Source organism: Medicago sativa, chromosome 1, assembly GCF_051527215.1.
Source record: "Medicago sativa cultivar Bolivia chromosome 1, Bolivia_mono, whole genome shotgun sequence".
NCBI lineage: Eukaryota > Viridiplantae > Streptophyta > Magnoliopsida > Fabales > Fabaceae > Medicago > Medicago sativa.
In genome coordinates, this window is record NC_140749.1 from 61061598 (window position 1) to 61079019 (window position 17422).

General features: G+C 32.3%; 1 protein-coding gene and 1 non-coding gene across 2 annotated transcripts in view; both read left to right on the plus strand.

The window, feature by feature from the left end:
• LOC146956037 (uncharacterized) overlaps positions 1-17422 on the plus strand; it is a 42622-nt gene that overhangs the window by 23121 nt on the left and 2079 nt on the right. The window contains exons 8-9 of the mRNA XM_085749005.1: positions 14509-14588; positions 16052-16182. The gene's annotated coding sequence lies outside the window, so the exon portion shown is untranslated. The remainder of the gene's footprint in view (positions 1-14508; positions 14589-16051; positions 16183-17422) is intronic.
• TRNAN-GUU (transfer RNA asparagine (anticodon GUU)) lies at positions 16507-16578 on the plus strand. The gene has a single exon. It is a non-coding gene; the product is annotated as a tRNA-Asn (tRNA).

The following is a 17422-nucleotide window of genomic DNA, read 5'->3' on the forward strand; positions in this document are numbered from 1 at the left end:
TCCATTCATATGAACATTCTGATCTCTGTTCATATGAACATTCTGAACTTTGAACTTCTTATCTTCATAAGCTTTGGAAGTGTGATACTTTGAGGAGGTTCTGAGAATCTTCCTAGCTTGCATGCATATTTCCTTTTATCTTCATGGTGGATCTTCACATAAAACTCAATGTGAGTTTTGTCACATAACTTCAAGTACGTTCTTGGGTAGCTTGTGATGTAAGTTCTTCCATCATGATTCAAGTTCTTCCATCATGATTCTTGAGCTATGAATCTTCATGGAGATATAATCTTGTTGTTTCAACTGATGATATACTCATTCTTTCATTGTTGAGTAGGTATGATGCACTTATCAATGTGGGTGGCTTCTAGCTTATTCACTTTTGTGATTCCTGCTCTTTTAACAAAAACTCAAGTGCAACATCAGTAGATCACCATTCATAAAACTTATTATTTATTCCATGAGTTTTGTTATCATTAAAACATTCATCAAAAAGATTTTTGCTTCAACAATCTCCCCCTTCTTGATGATGACAAACCTTTTGAATAAATATTATGTTTTATGATGGATATAATAATAAATGTAAGAATGTTCATGGATATGCAATTAAACTCCCCCTAAACACATGCAAGAGTTTAATTCTTATCAAACTAATTAAACTCCCCCTCAACATATGGAAAAGGTTAATTCTTAACATTCTTCATTAATTAAATCCATTTTAGATTTTTCTCTCCCATAATACGTATGTCTCCCCATCCTAGGTTTTTCTCCCATCATATATATCTCTCCCCCTTTTGTCACCTATCAAAAAGTAGTAGGGGTGATATGAAGGAAAAGTGACATAATTTTGGAAGGTAAGAATCACAAGATATTGCATGTAATTCACAAGTGCATTCATATATTAAACTCATGGTTTAATTAAAACACAATGCAAAGATCATGATCAATCATTATTTCAATCAGTTGTGTAAACAAGGCATGAAAAATGATAACATATGCAACCATTTCAACATATTCAAAATATGAGATATTTTTCTCAAAAATTGAGAAAATGTTTTTGTCCTTGGTTTCAATGTTTTCGAAAAGATTGATATTTTCAAGTATAGAAAACTCCCCCTAAGTTTTAGAGATGAATATCCTATTACATTTCGAAAGAATCCTATTACATTTCAAATCTTTTGATTTTCTAAGAAAATAATTATTTTCTTTTACTTATTGTCATAACAGATAAGTTTTTCATCTTGACAAAGTCATGCTCATAATTTAGAAAATGATTAACTAATCTAAATCGAGTCTTTAACAGAGAAAAGATCAATTGATCTTATTCAACAATTTTTGAAATTGAGAGAAAATGAAGTATTTGTGGAAGCGGTGAAATTAGAGTTTAGAAAAGATCTTTCTCTCTTTACAATATGCTCATGTTGGAAAATATTGTTGAGTTTTTTCAAAAGATGAAATGCTTCAAAGTATCATTTGATGCAAGATAGTTTCTTTAAAAGAAATCAATTACAAACAACAATTTTTGACATAATTTGTGAAAAACACACATGTTTACAATCAAGTATATGCAGCAAATTCATGCACAAACACATATTGATATGTCATTGATGTTTACAACTCTATCTTTGTCTTAAATTAAGATAAGACTTAATAGCACTTTTGGCCCCCTATGTTTGCAAAAGTTGCGATTTTGGCCCCATATGTTTAAAAACTACAAAACCGCCCCTTATGTTTTAGTTTCTTTGCACTTTTGGCCCCCATGGTCAATTTTGACCTGGTTTACGCTGACATGGCACCCACATCACTTATGTGAGGGGCCAAAATCACAACTTTTGCAAACTTAAGGGGCCAAAAGTGCTATTAAGCCTATTTTTTATTTTTTTAATTCATTTTCTTTTTTTTTTTCCATTTTTTTGTTTTGAAAAAATTTAAAAAAAAGGGGTTAATATGTCTTTACCCCCCTGTAATTTAGGCGAGTTCCAGTTTTTCCCCTGTAAAAAAGATTCTTTCGATTCCAATCCTGAAATATGAAGATTCTTTCGAAAACCCCCTGATCCCATCTAAATCAGATTATTTTTTAATATACATACCACATCATTAAATCATTTTAATAATAAAAAAACATTAAAAACTGAAAATCTTTTAAAAATAACAAAAAATCAGATTATATTTTTTTAAAAAAATAAAAGATTGATTTTTTTTTAAATTTTAAAAATAACAAAAAACCAGATTATTTATTACGAAAAATAAAAGAAAAAAGCAGAAAAGACATTTAGATTTTTTTTAGAAATTTAAAAAATTAGAAAAAAGTTCGAATTTTTTTTCGAAAGTTCGAAGTTTAGATTTTTTTGCGAAACAATAAAATTGGTAAATATTTAAAATTTTAAAAATCTGGATTTATATTTTTTTTAAAATCCAATTACAATAGAAAAATTAAATTTTAAAAATCATATAATCTGAACTACATAGGAATATTTTTAGGAAAAAATATCTGAGAAGCTTGAATTACATAGGAATATTTTTGTAAAAAGAATTATTAATGCGTGTAAAATTTTAAAAAGTGTCTTATTTAAGAGACATTAAAATTTAAAAAGTGAGTATCTCAAGTTACTCTTCCAATCTCTTTTGAACTAAAATTGATTTTTTTTTTTGTTCAGATTATATGATTTTCAAAATTTAATTTTCATATTGTAATTGGATTTTAAAAAATATATATCCTGATTTTTAAAATTTTAAATATTTTTCAGTTTTTTATTTCGCAATAAAATCTAAACTTTTTTTACTTTGAAAAATAAATTTCAGTATTTTTAAATATCTTCTAAATTTTAAAAAAAAATCCGAACTTTTTCTAATCTTTTAAATTTCGAAAAAAAAATCTAAATGTCTTTTCTGATTTTTTTCTTTTATTTTTCGAAAAAAATAATCTGATTTTTTGTTATTTAAAAAATTTGAAAAAAATAATCTTTTATTTTTTTAAAAAAATAATCTGATTTTTTTGTTATTTTTAAAAGAATTTCAGATTTTAATGTCTTTTTATTATTAAAATGATTTAATTTTTTCTTTTATTTTTCGAAAAAAATAATCTGATTTTTTGTTATTTAAAAAATTTGAAAAAAATAATCTTTTATTTTTTTAAAAAAATAATCTGATTTTTTTGTTATTTTTAAAAGAATTTCAGATTTTAATGTCTTTTTATTATTAAAATGATTTAATGATGTGGTATGTATATACACACATGTCATGCGAATTTTTTTTTTCATTCTTATTAATTTTTCCAATTTTTTTAAATTTTTTCAGTATTTTTTTTAATTTTTTCAAAACAGGAAAAATGAAAAAAAAAAAGAAAATGAATTAAAAAAATAAAAAATATGCTTAATAGCACTTTTGGCCCCCTATGTTTGCAAAAGTTACGATTTTGGCCCCTCACATAAGTGATGTGGGTGTCATGTCAGCGTGGACCGTCAAAATTGACCATGAGGCCCAAAAGTGCAAAGAAACCAAAACATAAGGGGCGGTTTTGTAGTTTTTAAATATAGGGGGCCAAAATCGCAACTTTTGCAAACATACTTTAAAACAACAATGCTTAAAACAAACTTTCATGCTCAAAACAAAGCCAATATAAGTTCAAAAACAAAATATGCAAACCTTAGAGCAATATTTGAAGATTATAACAAGATCACACACATCAACATGAAGATCAAGTATATAAAAAATCTTCTAATGATAAATTCAAACATAGGATTCATTTAAAATCATGTTTGAGGAATGATATTTTCATAAACCATATCAAAATTAAGTGAATATTTTCACGTTTCAGATTATTCTAAAGTTTGATAAATTAAGACATTTTTTATGCTTCATATCAATGAACAATCATGATTCAACATTTATGATTAAACATAAATCTTTCTATGAAGTATTTAACAACAATGATGATTTAATTTGCATCTCATGTCAATAAATTGGATAGAAATGCGTAAGAATCATTTATTTCAAATGTGAAGAAATGAGTATTCACAAGTGAAGAAATGAGTATTCACAAAATGATGTAACACATTTAACATTTAACATGATAATTAAGAAGGGATTTGGGGCCAACAATGAAAGAATATTATGCATGAATTTATACATAACAGAAGCAACCCCTTGTTCAATTATAAGAACACTAATTCATTTTAAATGCACCCTTAATATATCTTGTTAAAGCATAAGACATCATGCAATGATTTTAATCGTCAATTATGACTTGTGCAGTTGCAAATGAGTATAATACCATCATGAAAGGAGTATGAACAAGGAGTGAAAAAAGTTATTGCCTTTAGGGTTAAACATTTGATATAAGCACATATTAAACATGACATAATTTGATGCTTTCAATCATCATATTTATTATAGTGCAAATAAATGTGTACCTTATAGGATGATATCACTCACTTTGAGATTCAATGAAGAGAGCATGCTTCTCTTTCTTTGAAATACTTTCTCATCTGGATGGAGAACTCCAAGCATCAATAAGCATGACCTTCTGAAGCAGTTTAATCATCAGTAGCCTTCTCTTCTTCTTAGTCTTTCCAACTTTCTGATCTGAGTGTCTTGTAACATATCCAAATGTTTTAGGATATGTAGACATATGGTCAACAGATGGAATGCTTTGTTTGTGAGGAATGTTTTCTTAACATTCTGAACTTGAGTTGCAGGAATTGTTCCATCATTTTCCATCTGAGAATCCTCAAAGACACTTGCATTGAAGTCTGAGCTGAATTCCTCCATATTCAGATCAAAACCAGCTTGATTTCCAGCTAGCTCATCCTCATCAGATTCCTTTGTGGTAGTGTTTTCACTAAGCATGTGTGTGGCTAGAGCTTTAGCAACATCATGCATATCTTGATCTTTTAATGACACTGGATCATTTCCCATATCAGATTCTAGAACAATTTCTTGTTCATCAAACTGGAGTTCACTCGTGATGTTAGTAACATCACTTCAGATTTTGAAATTGTTTCAGCAGTAGAAGATTTAAAGGATCCTTCTCCAATAAAGGCTTCCAGCTTTGTTAGCTTTTTGAGGTATTTCTCCAGAGGCTTCTTCAATTTCATCAACCTTCTGAAGTTGTTATGCAGGAACTTCATCAACTTTCTGAGTTCCATCTTCAGTAGTTGCATCAACTTTATGAAGTCATATTTCAGTAGTTGCATCATCTTCCTGAACCTCATTAGCAGCAATGAGAATTCTATCATCTTTCTGAGGTGAACTATCAGCTAGCTGGCTCTCTTTCTCAACACCACCATCATCTTTTTGAAGTTCTTCAACATTCTGAACTTCATCAGCTTTTTGAACAGCTTTGTTAGCAATGTCAGAAACTTTTTGGAAGGTTTCTTCAGGGATGTCTTGATCCATTGTTGGAGGACCTTCAAATTCTTTATGTCAAAGATTTGATCATCCTTCTCATACATTTCACTTTTTCAGATGCATTGTAAAATGCTTGAATGTGATATATAGAATATGAGAAGTCTTCTTGTTTTTCAATCATATATTGTAGAATCATGTAGCTGAGATTGAAAGACAATCTTTTGAGAACATGATATATGATACATGATCAACATTAATGACATTCTCAAAACACTTCTACTTTTTGTAGCGAGTGAATGCAGAGATTGTTTAGAATCTTAGGTGGATACCTGATATTGGAGGAATTGTATTTCTCCTTGTTGTTTGATCCAACATTCTTTAATCTTCCAAATTTATTGAATCTTCTTTGAGTAATAACTTTTCTTGACCAATTTTCTCCAAGTCAATTATTTCTACCTTGCTTGAAAGCAGATGGATGAACTTTGAAGCTTTCAACCTTTTAGATTGAGTAGTTTCAGCATCAGGAGCATTTTTCTGAACATTCTGATCTGAAAACACTTGAACATTCTGATCTTCAGTTTCAGATGTTTCTTGAACAATCTGAACTGTTTCCTGAGCATCTTGAAACACATTTGTGTTGAAGTCAAAGTTTAGATCTTCTATGCTGAGATCAAAACCAGATGAAAATTCCATGGGCTCATCTTTTTGTACTTGAGCATTTCCTTGACTCATTATTTGTGAAGCCAAGATTTCTGCAACTTCCTGAGTGTCTTTATCAACTTTGTGAGAAGCTTGCTCAGTATTTTCTTCAACTTTCTGATCTTGGTCAGAAGGGTTTTCTTCAACATTCTGAGGTGTGTCAACCTTCAGATGTTCTTCTTCAGCAGCATTCACAGGAGTTGCTACAACAATCTTATCTTTCTTCTGAAGAGATACATCATCAACCTTTTGAGTATCATCTTCTGTGATTGGAGTAGCCATATGAGCCTCTTGAGGTATCTCATCATCTTCCATTTGAGTGACAACCTCATCTTGCACAGTTTCTTCTTCAATAACATCATCTTCCTTCGGAAGATGTTCTTCATTCTCACCAACAACATTCTGAATTGCTTTTCTTGCAAGCTCAACACCAACAACATTCTGAACTGCTTTTCTTGCAAGCTCAACAACTTGTTGAAACAACTCTATCTAGGGCTGGAGAAGAATGAGCTTCATCATCTTCCATACTTTCAAGAGATCCATCTCCTTCTTACTTCTGTATGCTGGATAGGTTTCTAACCTTCTCAACTCTTCTTTTCTTCCTAGTTTTCTGAACGTTCTGATCTGAATATCTTTTCACACAGATCCAGATGTTCCTGAAGTTTGAGGAGTTGCCATGTTTGAAGTGGTGATGTGAAGTTGTCCTAAGGTTTTGGTTGTGAATCTCATGAAGGTGTATTTACTTTCTTCACCTTCTAGGGATGCTTGTGCAACCTTAAAGATGGGAGTCATATGGATCCCATGTGGAAACTCAACAAATTTTGTTTGACAGCCAAACAAGAATCAATCATGTATTTAAGGATTATGAAGCAGAGGTTGAGTTTTGTTTTGGTCATGAAATGATACATAAATCAGTACCAACATCAAAGGTTCCACATCTAGTGAGTAAAGTGTGCTTAATCATGTTATGGAAGATTTTAGGGACATCTTTAAGATTTGTGGAATCATGATCAGGTTTGGTGTATTCTAGGATAGGTTGGGGTTCATGTTTAGGTGATGACAAATGATATCTTCTTAGAGGTGTGCAAGTAAATGAAGTTTTGGTTTTTTGACTTGAACTCATTTTAAATTGTTCCATTTAGGGCTGGAAATGAGTCGAGTCGAATCGAACCTGTCTGAGCTCGACTCGACTCGATAAGAATTTGCTCGGCTCGAAACTCGACTTGAGTTCGACACGAACTCTTTTTTCAGCTCGAGTTCGACTCGTTTAAAGTTCACGAACAATTCGGTTCAGCTCGTTAGGTTCAGTTTGTTATAACTATAGCAACTCAAATGAATCAAGCAAGAGGGGAAACAAAAGGATCAACTATGGTTTAAATGAGCAAAAAATAACTCATAAACCTTTCAATTGGTCTAAAAACCAATTAAGAAATAATTAACTTCCTGCAGTAAATTAACTTCCTGCAGTAAATTAGAACGAGGCGTTGTTGTTGTTTTATAAGAGAAGTTGCTCAATACCCATATGTAACTTCCGATGTGGGACATGTGAACTGCAAGCTTAATAGTTGCAAGTTCTAACCTTATTTTGCTGTCAACATTTCAAGTGGGCATTACCATCATACATTATCATTTTATTTTCTTTTGACTCAAGTGGACATTTCTTTCTACTGGATAAATAATATTTCTTTTACAAATAGTGTAATTTTTAACAATGCATTATATACGTATATATATCGAGCTGGCTCATGAACCAAACGAGTCGAACTATACTTAGCTCAAGTTCAACTCATTTATTTGACGAACTTAATTTTAAACTCAAGTTCGACTCGTTTGGTTCATGAACCAAGTTCAACGAATTAATTACCGAATCGAGTCTCGAACTATTTTCGAGTTGGTTCGGTTCATTGCCAGCCCTAGTTCCATTGTTTTAGAACAACTCAGCATCATCTTGAGAAGTTTCAGAATCTTCATCATTTTGATCTCCACATATTTCTTGAACATAATTTGTCCATGAAACAAGCTTTTCTTAGAAATTTAGAAGACATTCCTGCATCACAAATTGGTAAAGCTTTTGGTACCCGTATTACTTTGGGTCCTTGGAGGTTAGTGTTTCTCTTGAGAGATTCTTTCTTATGACCACATTCTGATTTAAGATGATCAGATTTATTGAAACAAGAAAACTATATTTTACCAATCTCAACCTTTTGAGCTCATTCTAATTTAAGATATAATGTCTTTTTGAAATGAGGATTTTCTCATGTTTATTTTTATATATAAAAAAAAACATGCAGGTTCATAATGTTGAATTCTTTTCCAAAATGAACATTTTTCATTTACCTTCTCAGTTTTGTTTGTGATAGGTTATGAATCCTAAACCAACTTTTTGAAGGGTCTTAACAGATTTTAGAAAGTTTGTTATGTCCTTTTTCAAACTTTTACTTCCCTTTTTAAAGTAACATTTTGTTTCAAAAATTCAGACTTTTCTAAATCTTAAAACTATTTGCTCATTGAGGATCTTATGTTTCTCAAATATATTAAAGAGAATTCTGCAATCTTTGAATGGTTTTAAAATATATCTCATTCAAGATTATTAGTTTCACATTTTCTTTCTTTATACAAGAAAAATTATTTTTAAAAAGTTCCTACTTAAAATAATAAAAAGCATGAGTCATATAAGATATTATTAAACACTTTATATAAAAGATAAGGATTATAATTTCTTACCTATTCTCATTTTGTGTTTGTCTTTACTCATGTGTTGACTTCTTTTTCTTCAAAAGCATCTCTGGTTGCCATCTTTGCATCTTCTTCTTTAGAGGGAATTTAGTTTTGAAGTATCCAACATTGTTGCATATGTGACATGCACTTTGATTTGTAGGTTTTGACATCACTTCTTTCTGGATCTTTTCCTCATACACTGTTAAGTGCTCAAACCATAGAGGCAGGCTCTGATGCCAATTGAAGTGGATAAAATAGTCACAAGAAAGGGGGGTTTGAATTGTGACCCTTTAAAAATTAACCTGCAACTTAAAAATGATTCTCAAGTAGTTTACTTGAAATAGTTAAGTTAACTTTCTGACTTCAGAACATTATGACGTTCTTGTGCAGATTATGCAAAAACTGATTTAATTAAGTAACTGTGTTGTGTGTGTTTAGTGTATACTGAATTTAAAAAAGTAATGGGAAGAGAAAGAACACACAGAAGTTTATAGTGGTTCCCCCAATGTGGGTTAGTCCAGTCCTCACAATCTTGTGAGAGTTTCCACTGTGATGCTTGAGATAACCTCTCAAATCCTGCACCTTACAATCTGTGTTCACCTGAACACTTACAATCCTGTATTCTCTTAGCCTCAGCAGGCTTGCACCTTGTTGCTAAGTTAACCACTTAGACTTTTACAACCTTTGCTCAAACTAACACTTTAGTACCCCTAAAGCTAGATGAGACTTTGTTACAATTTGTATGAAGGTTTCAATGTTTGTGAATCAAACAGACAAGAAGAAAGAAAGAGAAGTTATCTTAGAGATAACAAAGAGTATTGATGTGCACTAAGTAATGAAAGCCTTAGAGATTGATCAATTTCAGTTTGCAAAAACTTCAAACAAACTTTGTTGTTTTCTTGTATGCTTTGCAATTTGTGTGGAGTTTGAATGTTTGAGAATCAAACAGAGGAGGGGGAAAAGAAAGTTATCTTTGCACGAGATAACAGAGAGTATTGATGTGCACTAAGGAAACAAAAGCCTTAGAGATTGATCAATTTCAGATTGCAAGAGCTTCAAACAGAATCAAGTTGTTTTCTTGTATGCTTTGCAATGGTGCAAGTAATGCTGAGCCTTTGATCTCTATTTATAGAGTCTTTGGGCTCATATAGCCGTTGTAGGGTATCCAATGGTGTTATGCCATGTGTCCTGGGCCCCACAAGCTTTTATTTGAAATTCTGGGTGAACATTCTGATCTCTGATGAGCATCAGAATGTTGTTGCGTTCTTCATAGAAACCCAGAATATTGTTGTGTTCTTGATGATTGTAACAACCCGATTTTCGCTAGATTTATTTTATTACTTATTTATGTGTGTTGTGTGTGCTATTATGTGATTAATTGCATCTGTGTGTATTTTTTGTTGGAAATTGTAGAATTCGGTGTAGAAGGGTATTTTAGTCATTTTGGACTTAGGGGCATTTTGGTCATTTTGAGAGTAGGGGTAATTTTGTAATTTTGGTTGAGGATTATTATTTTGAGTGTTAGTAAGAATGTTATTTTACCAAGTTACTAGAAAGAGTGTAGTAATTATTTTATTTACCGGTAAGTGACTGTTAGTGTTGTAATTTACCATTAAGTGAGTAGTGACATTTTGGGTGTTAGAATAGAAATGGGTTAGGCCCATTAAGGTTGAGAGATAAGCCCAATTGAATAGAGCACATATATAAACTCTAGTTGTTGGTGAAAATTAGGTTTCACAACATTTCACATTTCATTTCATTGGAGGAGAGAAGAGATAGAGCTAGAGGAGGGGATTCATCATCTAGGAGCTAAATTGAGGCTTGAATTATAGATTCTTGGTGTTAGAGGTAAGGGGGTTAGTTTTTGATCATAATTTCATCATTTTTCATTTAAACCCATTTTTATGAAATTGATAAATTGAATCCAATTGCTCTGAATTCGTGCATAATCGTTGTTATGATTGAGAACATGATTTGTATGATATTTGCATGTTAGTATGTGAATTAGCATGTTGAATTGTGCATTTGTGGGTATATTGTGTTCTTGAGCAATTTTGATGAAAAATGTGGTTGTGATGTTGAATTGTGCATGAATTTGTGTTCATTAGTTGTTTTTGATGATTGTTGAACTGTTGGAATCAAAATTGTGTAACTGGAATCGTTGTTTATGGATTCATGAGGAGATTTGTGGTTATGTTGGTGTTTTGAGAAAATTTGGTGAATTTGATGAAATTAGCTATGTTGTTGTTTTTAATACTTGAATCATGTTTGTTTAAGTGTATTGAACCTGTTTTGACCCATAAACACTTTCTGGAAGTTGATTTGGAAGTTGGAGGTTTGAAAATTGGGATTTTGGGCAAAAATGGTGTAAAAACCCGAAACTTCTGGAAAATTTCGCAAGAACGGCGCAAATAGCGAAACTGTCTGGACAAGTTTCGCTAATAGCGAAAATTTCGCTAATAGCGAAATTGTCTGGGAATTTCGCTAATAGCGCAGATTTCGCTAATAGCGAAATTGCCCAGAAACAGTTTTCTGTTTTGATTGTTTTGAGCTTTGGGGGACCAATCCCATACTTCTAAAATGTTTCTTTGGAATTAATTAACACCTGTTTACACCTTTAATCCTACTGGAACAAGATTTGAGTTGGTTTGGACTTGAATTTATGAAAATCGTCTAACTTTTGTGAAAACGGTCCAAACGTCAATTTTTCCAAAAACTCGTTTTCTCCGGAAATTGCAGTGGGATTAGAGTTGTATATTGTTTATATGATTTTTAAAAATGGATGTGCTTGGTTCTATCAAGTTTGAACTTGTTTTGCTTTGAAAATGGAAAATTTTATGAAAAGTGAAAAAGTGAGACGAACTTTGAGTTTTTCTTGAATTCGTCGTTTTTGGCCGATGAAATGCTTATGTATCCTCTACTGCACCTATAAGTGACTTGTGAGAATACATGGCATAGGCAATTGAGCTTGTAGAATTGGTTTTGGTTCATAACTTCTAGTATTTTTAAATGGTGACTTTTGGAGACGAACTTAGTAGAAATTAATCTTGATGCACTAAAGTCTTATGAATCTTTTGTGAATATGTCACATATGACTAAGTAATTGTGTTTGAATGATTGTGGAAGGTTGAGAATGATGTTTATCATAAATTGTTGTGTTATTCCATTTTACTTGATTTATGTGATGTAAATGGAAATGAATTGTAACTTGATTTATGTGATGTAAATGGAAATGAATTGTAAATCGATGTTGACGAATGTTGATAATGTTGATGAATTTTATGTGAGATGTGATTGTTGAATGTATGTGCATGATTCTTGATAATGCAATGTTGTTGAGTTGTTGAAATGTAAAGGGAGGTGTACTTTTACATTGTTTTGATAGTTGTTATGTTGGAGTTGTGCATTATCGAGTCATTGCTATATGTCCATGCATCATACCATGTTGTTGTTGTTGTTGAAATGTAAAAGGAGGTGTACTTTTACATAGTAAGAGGAGGTGTACTCTTACTTAGATGTTTTGGTGGCATCTGTTGTTGTTGATCTGGTACCACATGCATATATGTGTCAAGTCTAGGCGCATTGCATAAATTTAATTGTCAGATGGTTGTGTTTGTGATTGTCAATGATGGGTGGTAAGTGTGGACTTGTATTGCTTATATGATTGAATGTTGATGTTGGACATGTATGCAAATATCTATGAACTCTTTTATATTTGTACATCTGTCTATTATGATTTGATCATAATAGCTTGCATGTCACGTATAGCTTGCATGTTCTTGATAATGTTCTTGAGATTCTAGGCTTGTATAAGAACAACCTTCTGAACTCTGCTTGAACATTCTGATCAACTTTACGAGCAACATTCTGAACTAACTTTCTGAACTCAGAGTTAGTTCATGAATTCAAATGTCCTTTGATTTCTTGATTCTTGGTATGATTTAAACCTTGTTCATGTCTTAGTTAATCACTCAAGAATGCACAAATACCAAGAAATATCAAAGTCCATTAATCTTTTAATCACCATAGATGCCTTTAATGATTTCTTGATCCAATGTCAAAATCATTATAAGATATGTTCTTGTCACATCTGTTCTTGCATGTTCTTGGTGTGGACATTGATTTATGAGTCTTGCTCTAATGAACCTTCTAAGCAACCTTCTGAACTCCTTCTGGGTTCATATGTATGAACTTCAGAATGTTTCTTCTAGGCTCCTTTATTTTTGACGGTTGTACTTTGTGCTGAACATTTTGATGTTCTTCAACACTTTGAACCTTACGAAGGTTGTTTATTAATTTCCTTCAAGAACTACTTGAAGCATATAAATGAGAGATCATTTGTTTTGACAAACAAGATGATTCTTTCTTTGAAGTCCAAAAGAATATTTCTTTGCATCTAGTTCATCATTGCATGTAACTGATGACTTTAAATATTCTTGTTTATCCATGAAACAATCCTTTATTATTTCTGGATATATTCAGGGTTAATGTTCATGATTATTATGAACTCCATTCATATGAACATTCTGATCTCTGTTCATATGAACATTCTGAACTCTGAACTTCTTATCAGCATAAGCTTTGGAAGTGTGATACTTTGAGGAGGTTCTGAGAATCTTCCTAGCTTGCATGCATATTTCCTTTTATCTTCATGGTGGATCTTCACATAAAACTCAATGTGAGTTTTGTCACATAACTTCAAGCACGTTCTTGGGTAGCTTGTGATGTAAGTTCTTCCATCATGATTCAAGTTCTTCCATCATGATTCTTGAGCTATGAATCTTCATGGAGATATAATCTTGTTATTTCAACTGATGATATACTCATTCTTTCATTGTTGAGTAGATATGATGCACTTATCAATGTGGGTGGCTTCTAGCTTATCCACTTTTGTGATTCCTGCTCTTTTAACAAAAACTCAAGTGCAACATCAGTAGATCACCATTCATAAAACTTATTAGGCTTAATTGCACTTTTGGCCCCTTATCTTTCCAAAACTTGCGGTTACAGCCCCCCTAACTAATTTAAATACAAAACAGCCCCCTAAGTATTGAATCTTTGGCAGTTTTGGCCCCCCAAGGCCAAAAAAAATATAAAAATGACACGTGGCACCTCATTTAGGGTGCCACGTCAGCGATGGGGGCCAAAACTGCCAAAGATTCAATACTTAGGGGGCTGTTTTGTATTTAAATTAGTTAGGGGGCTGTAACCACAAGTTTTGGAAAGATAGGGGGCCAAAAGTGCAATTAAGCCAACTTATTATTTATTCCACGAGGTTTGTTATCATTAAAACATTCATCAAAAAGATTTTTGCTTCAACAGTCACAACCACCGCATTCAAAGCACCGACAGCCACCTTCTGATCAGGTACGATCAGGATGCCTCATTTGACCCTAAAAGCAACATTATTAACACTTCGATCATAATTTAAAGTTTGACGACGTCTTACATGCGATATTGATATGAATTTGAGTACATAATATAAGGTTTGTACCCATTGTGCTTTTATGACCTTGAATTCACTTTAGATTGTGATTTTCCACTATGCTACTTCTATGTTTTTTGTCTTCGAAGGTTATGATGCGTTTTAAAGAAGATGAAACACACGCCTTTCATCTTCTTTAAAACACGCACTATAAAAAATTTGCAATTTCACCTTCGACGGTATCATTTCTACACTTTATCTTGCTTTTCAGGTTTTAATTCTTGAATTTTTTTTAACGGTGGAATTGATAGTTCCAGAATTATTCAGCAAACTCTGCTTTTGCATGAAGACCCTTTTGGCACCGGTGTTTTGGAAGACAATTTATTCGATAGCCAAGGTAATGGAATCTTCACAAACACTTCTGGTTTTTTAATAATTGGTACATGTTGTTAGGCTAACCATTTTCACAAGAACCTTCAATCCCCTGCTTTATAAATATAGACAAATCCTTCGTATACGAGCCTAAATTTTAAAACGGTTTGGGTGGTGCCTTGACAACCCTAAAGAAATGAATCTGTAGAAATTTATTGTCGGATGCTTAGAAGAATCTAAAAGGAATTTCGTGGCCACTATATTCAGAATATAAAAGTTGATTGATATCTTTTATAACATGAATGAATTTTTAAATTTGAATTGCCCCTGTGAGTTGAAATCTTTTTTCTAATCCGATAAAGGAATGATATATCCCTAAGTCCAATGGTAAGAATGCATGAATGCTATTTTTTTTTTTAAATTTTATAAGTGGTTGGATGCCTCGGTGATTTTAAAGAGAGCCACATTATGCACACGTTATTTTTCAATTGTTTGGATGCCTCGATGAGACTAAAGGAAATATTATGTACACTTTACTCATAGCGTAAAAGTCGATGACCCTAATACGATATTGATATGAATCATTATTCATAATATAAGGGATGGTTCTGCTGTGCTTTTATGACCCTGAATGCAGTTATAGACTATGAATTGCCACTATGATTTGGATGTAGGATGCCTTGATCTAAATGAGTCAATGGATATTATATGTTCCATCTTGATCTAAATGAGTCAATGGATATTATATGTTCCATAAATGTTTCAAGAGTTTGGATGCCTCGATGACCCTAAAGGAAACACTATGAACAATTCATTTGTAGCGTAAAAGTTGTATGATGCCTTAAATGTGATATTGGTATGAATTTTTTTTATTCATAATATAAGGGATGGATCTGTTGTGCTTTTATGACCCTAAATGCAATTCTAAATTGTAACTGCCACAATGAGATGGAATATAGGATGCCTTGATGACCCGAAAGGAATATGAATCATGGATATTATTTGTTCCATAAATTTTGAAGTGTTGGGATGCCTCATTTGACCCTATAAGAAACATTATGAACACTTCAATCATAATTTAAAGTTTGATGATGTTTTACATGTGATATTGATATGAATTTGAGTTCATAATATAATGGTTTGTATTCGTTGTGCTTTTATGACCTTGAATTCATTTTTAGACTGTGATTTGTCATTGCGTGCTATGTGGGATTCCTCAATGATCCAAAGAGATATATGAATTTTATATGCTACATGAAGTTACTGTTGTGATTTTTTCATAATATAAAGGTTTGAATTCACTTATATAGTGATTTGCCACTGTGCTATATGAGTTGCCTCAATACTTTTCTGTTTTTGTCTTTTGAAGGTTCTGATGTGTTTTAAAGAAGATGAAACACGCTCCTTTCATCTTTATAACACGAAATATACAAAATTTGCAGTTTCACCTTCAATGGTATCATTTCTACACTTTGTCTTGCTTTTCAGGTTTTAATTCTTGAATTCTTTAACGGTGGAATTGGTAGTATGGGAATGATTCAGCAAACTCTGCTTTTACAAACTCTGCTTTTACCCTTTTGGCACCGATGTTTTGAAAGACAATTTATTTGTTAGCCGAGGTAGTGGAATTTTCACAAACCCTTTTGGTTTTTTAATAATTGGTACATGTTGTTAGGCTAACCATTTTCACAAGAACCTTCAATCCTCTGCTTTATACAAATATATAGACTGATGCTGACGCGTAGATCGATTGATCAATATGAATCTCGAGTGTATGGTTGACCGCTGCCCCCTTGTCCTGGAGGCTCTCCAGCCGAGGAGGGGCTTGCTATCGTAACCTTTTCTCCCGGTGTATGTGAAATTGAGTGACGGACCTTTTTTGTTTGGTCATAGGTCCGGTGTCCAAAGAACGAGAGTCGGCTTCCTTAACTTAAGTCCGTTGTTCCTCAGTAGCTCAGTGGTAGAGTGATCGGCTGTTAACCGATTGGTCGTAGGTTCAAATCCTACTTGAGGAGAATTTTGAGTTATCGCTTTTCTGACCTAGCGACCCCTGTCCCTCCCCTTTGTTTCTAAACTAGCAGATTAGTGGGACATCAAAAGTGGGAAGTTTTTTGTGTTTTTTTTTTATTTTTATTTCTTACTCCCTTTTTAAGTAGAACACTCCTATTACATAGATACCTTACTAATTACGCAAACACCTTGTATTGGGTCCTAGCACTGCAGCGACCCAAGTCATGAAGTGCTGGTTTGTCATTTCAAATGTGTTTTAATATACTTGGAGAAGTGTGCTCTAGATTCCATGAGAATAAGTAGTGACTGTAATGCCCCTTGGCCCTTACCCTTAACTTCACGAGATAAGTTATACATAGGGATAAAATAACTGTGATTTATCAATAGGAAATATGTTGAAGCTTTTCTTAATGTAATTATTTTATGATAAAATATGACATGTGGAAGCTCTTTGAAAAAGTAAATTTAATTTTTGAGTTAAATACTTTGGTTGTTAACTTGAGATCTATATATAGCCAAGGTAAATTTTCAGTTGTACAAGATGATGGTTGTTAACTTAAGGGAGTGATCTTTGAAATGATTATGATAAAATATGACATGTGGAAGCTCTTTGAAAAAGTAAATTTAATTTTTGAGTTAAATACTTTGGTTGTTAACTTGAGATCTATATATAGCCAAGGTAATTTTCAGTTGTACAAGATGATGGTTGTTAACTTAAGGGAGTGATCTTTGAAATGAATTATAAATATGCACAAAGTAAAAAAGACAAATTTTAAGGATCCTATTAAATTTATGTACATTGGTATGTGAAATGTTGTGTGCATGCTTCATGGTGAGGTTTGTGCATGA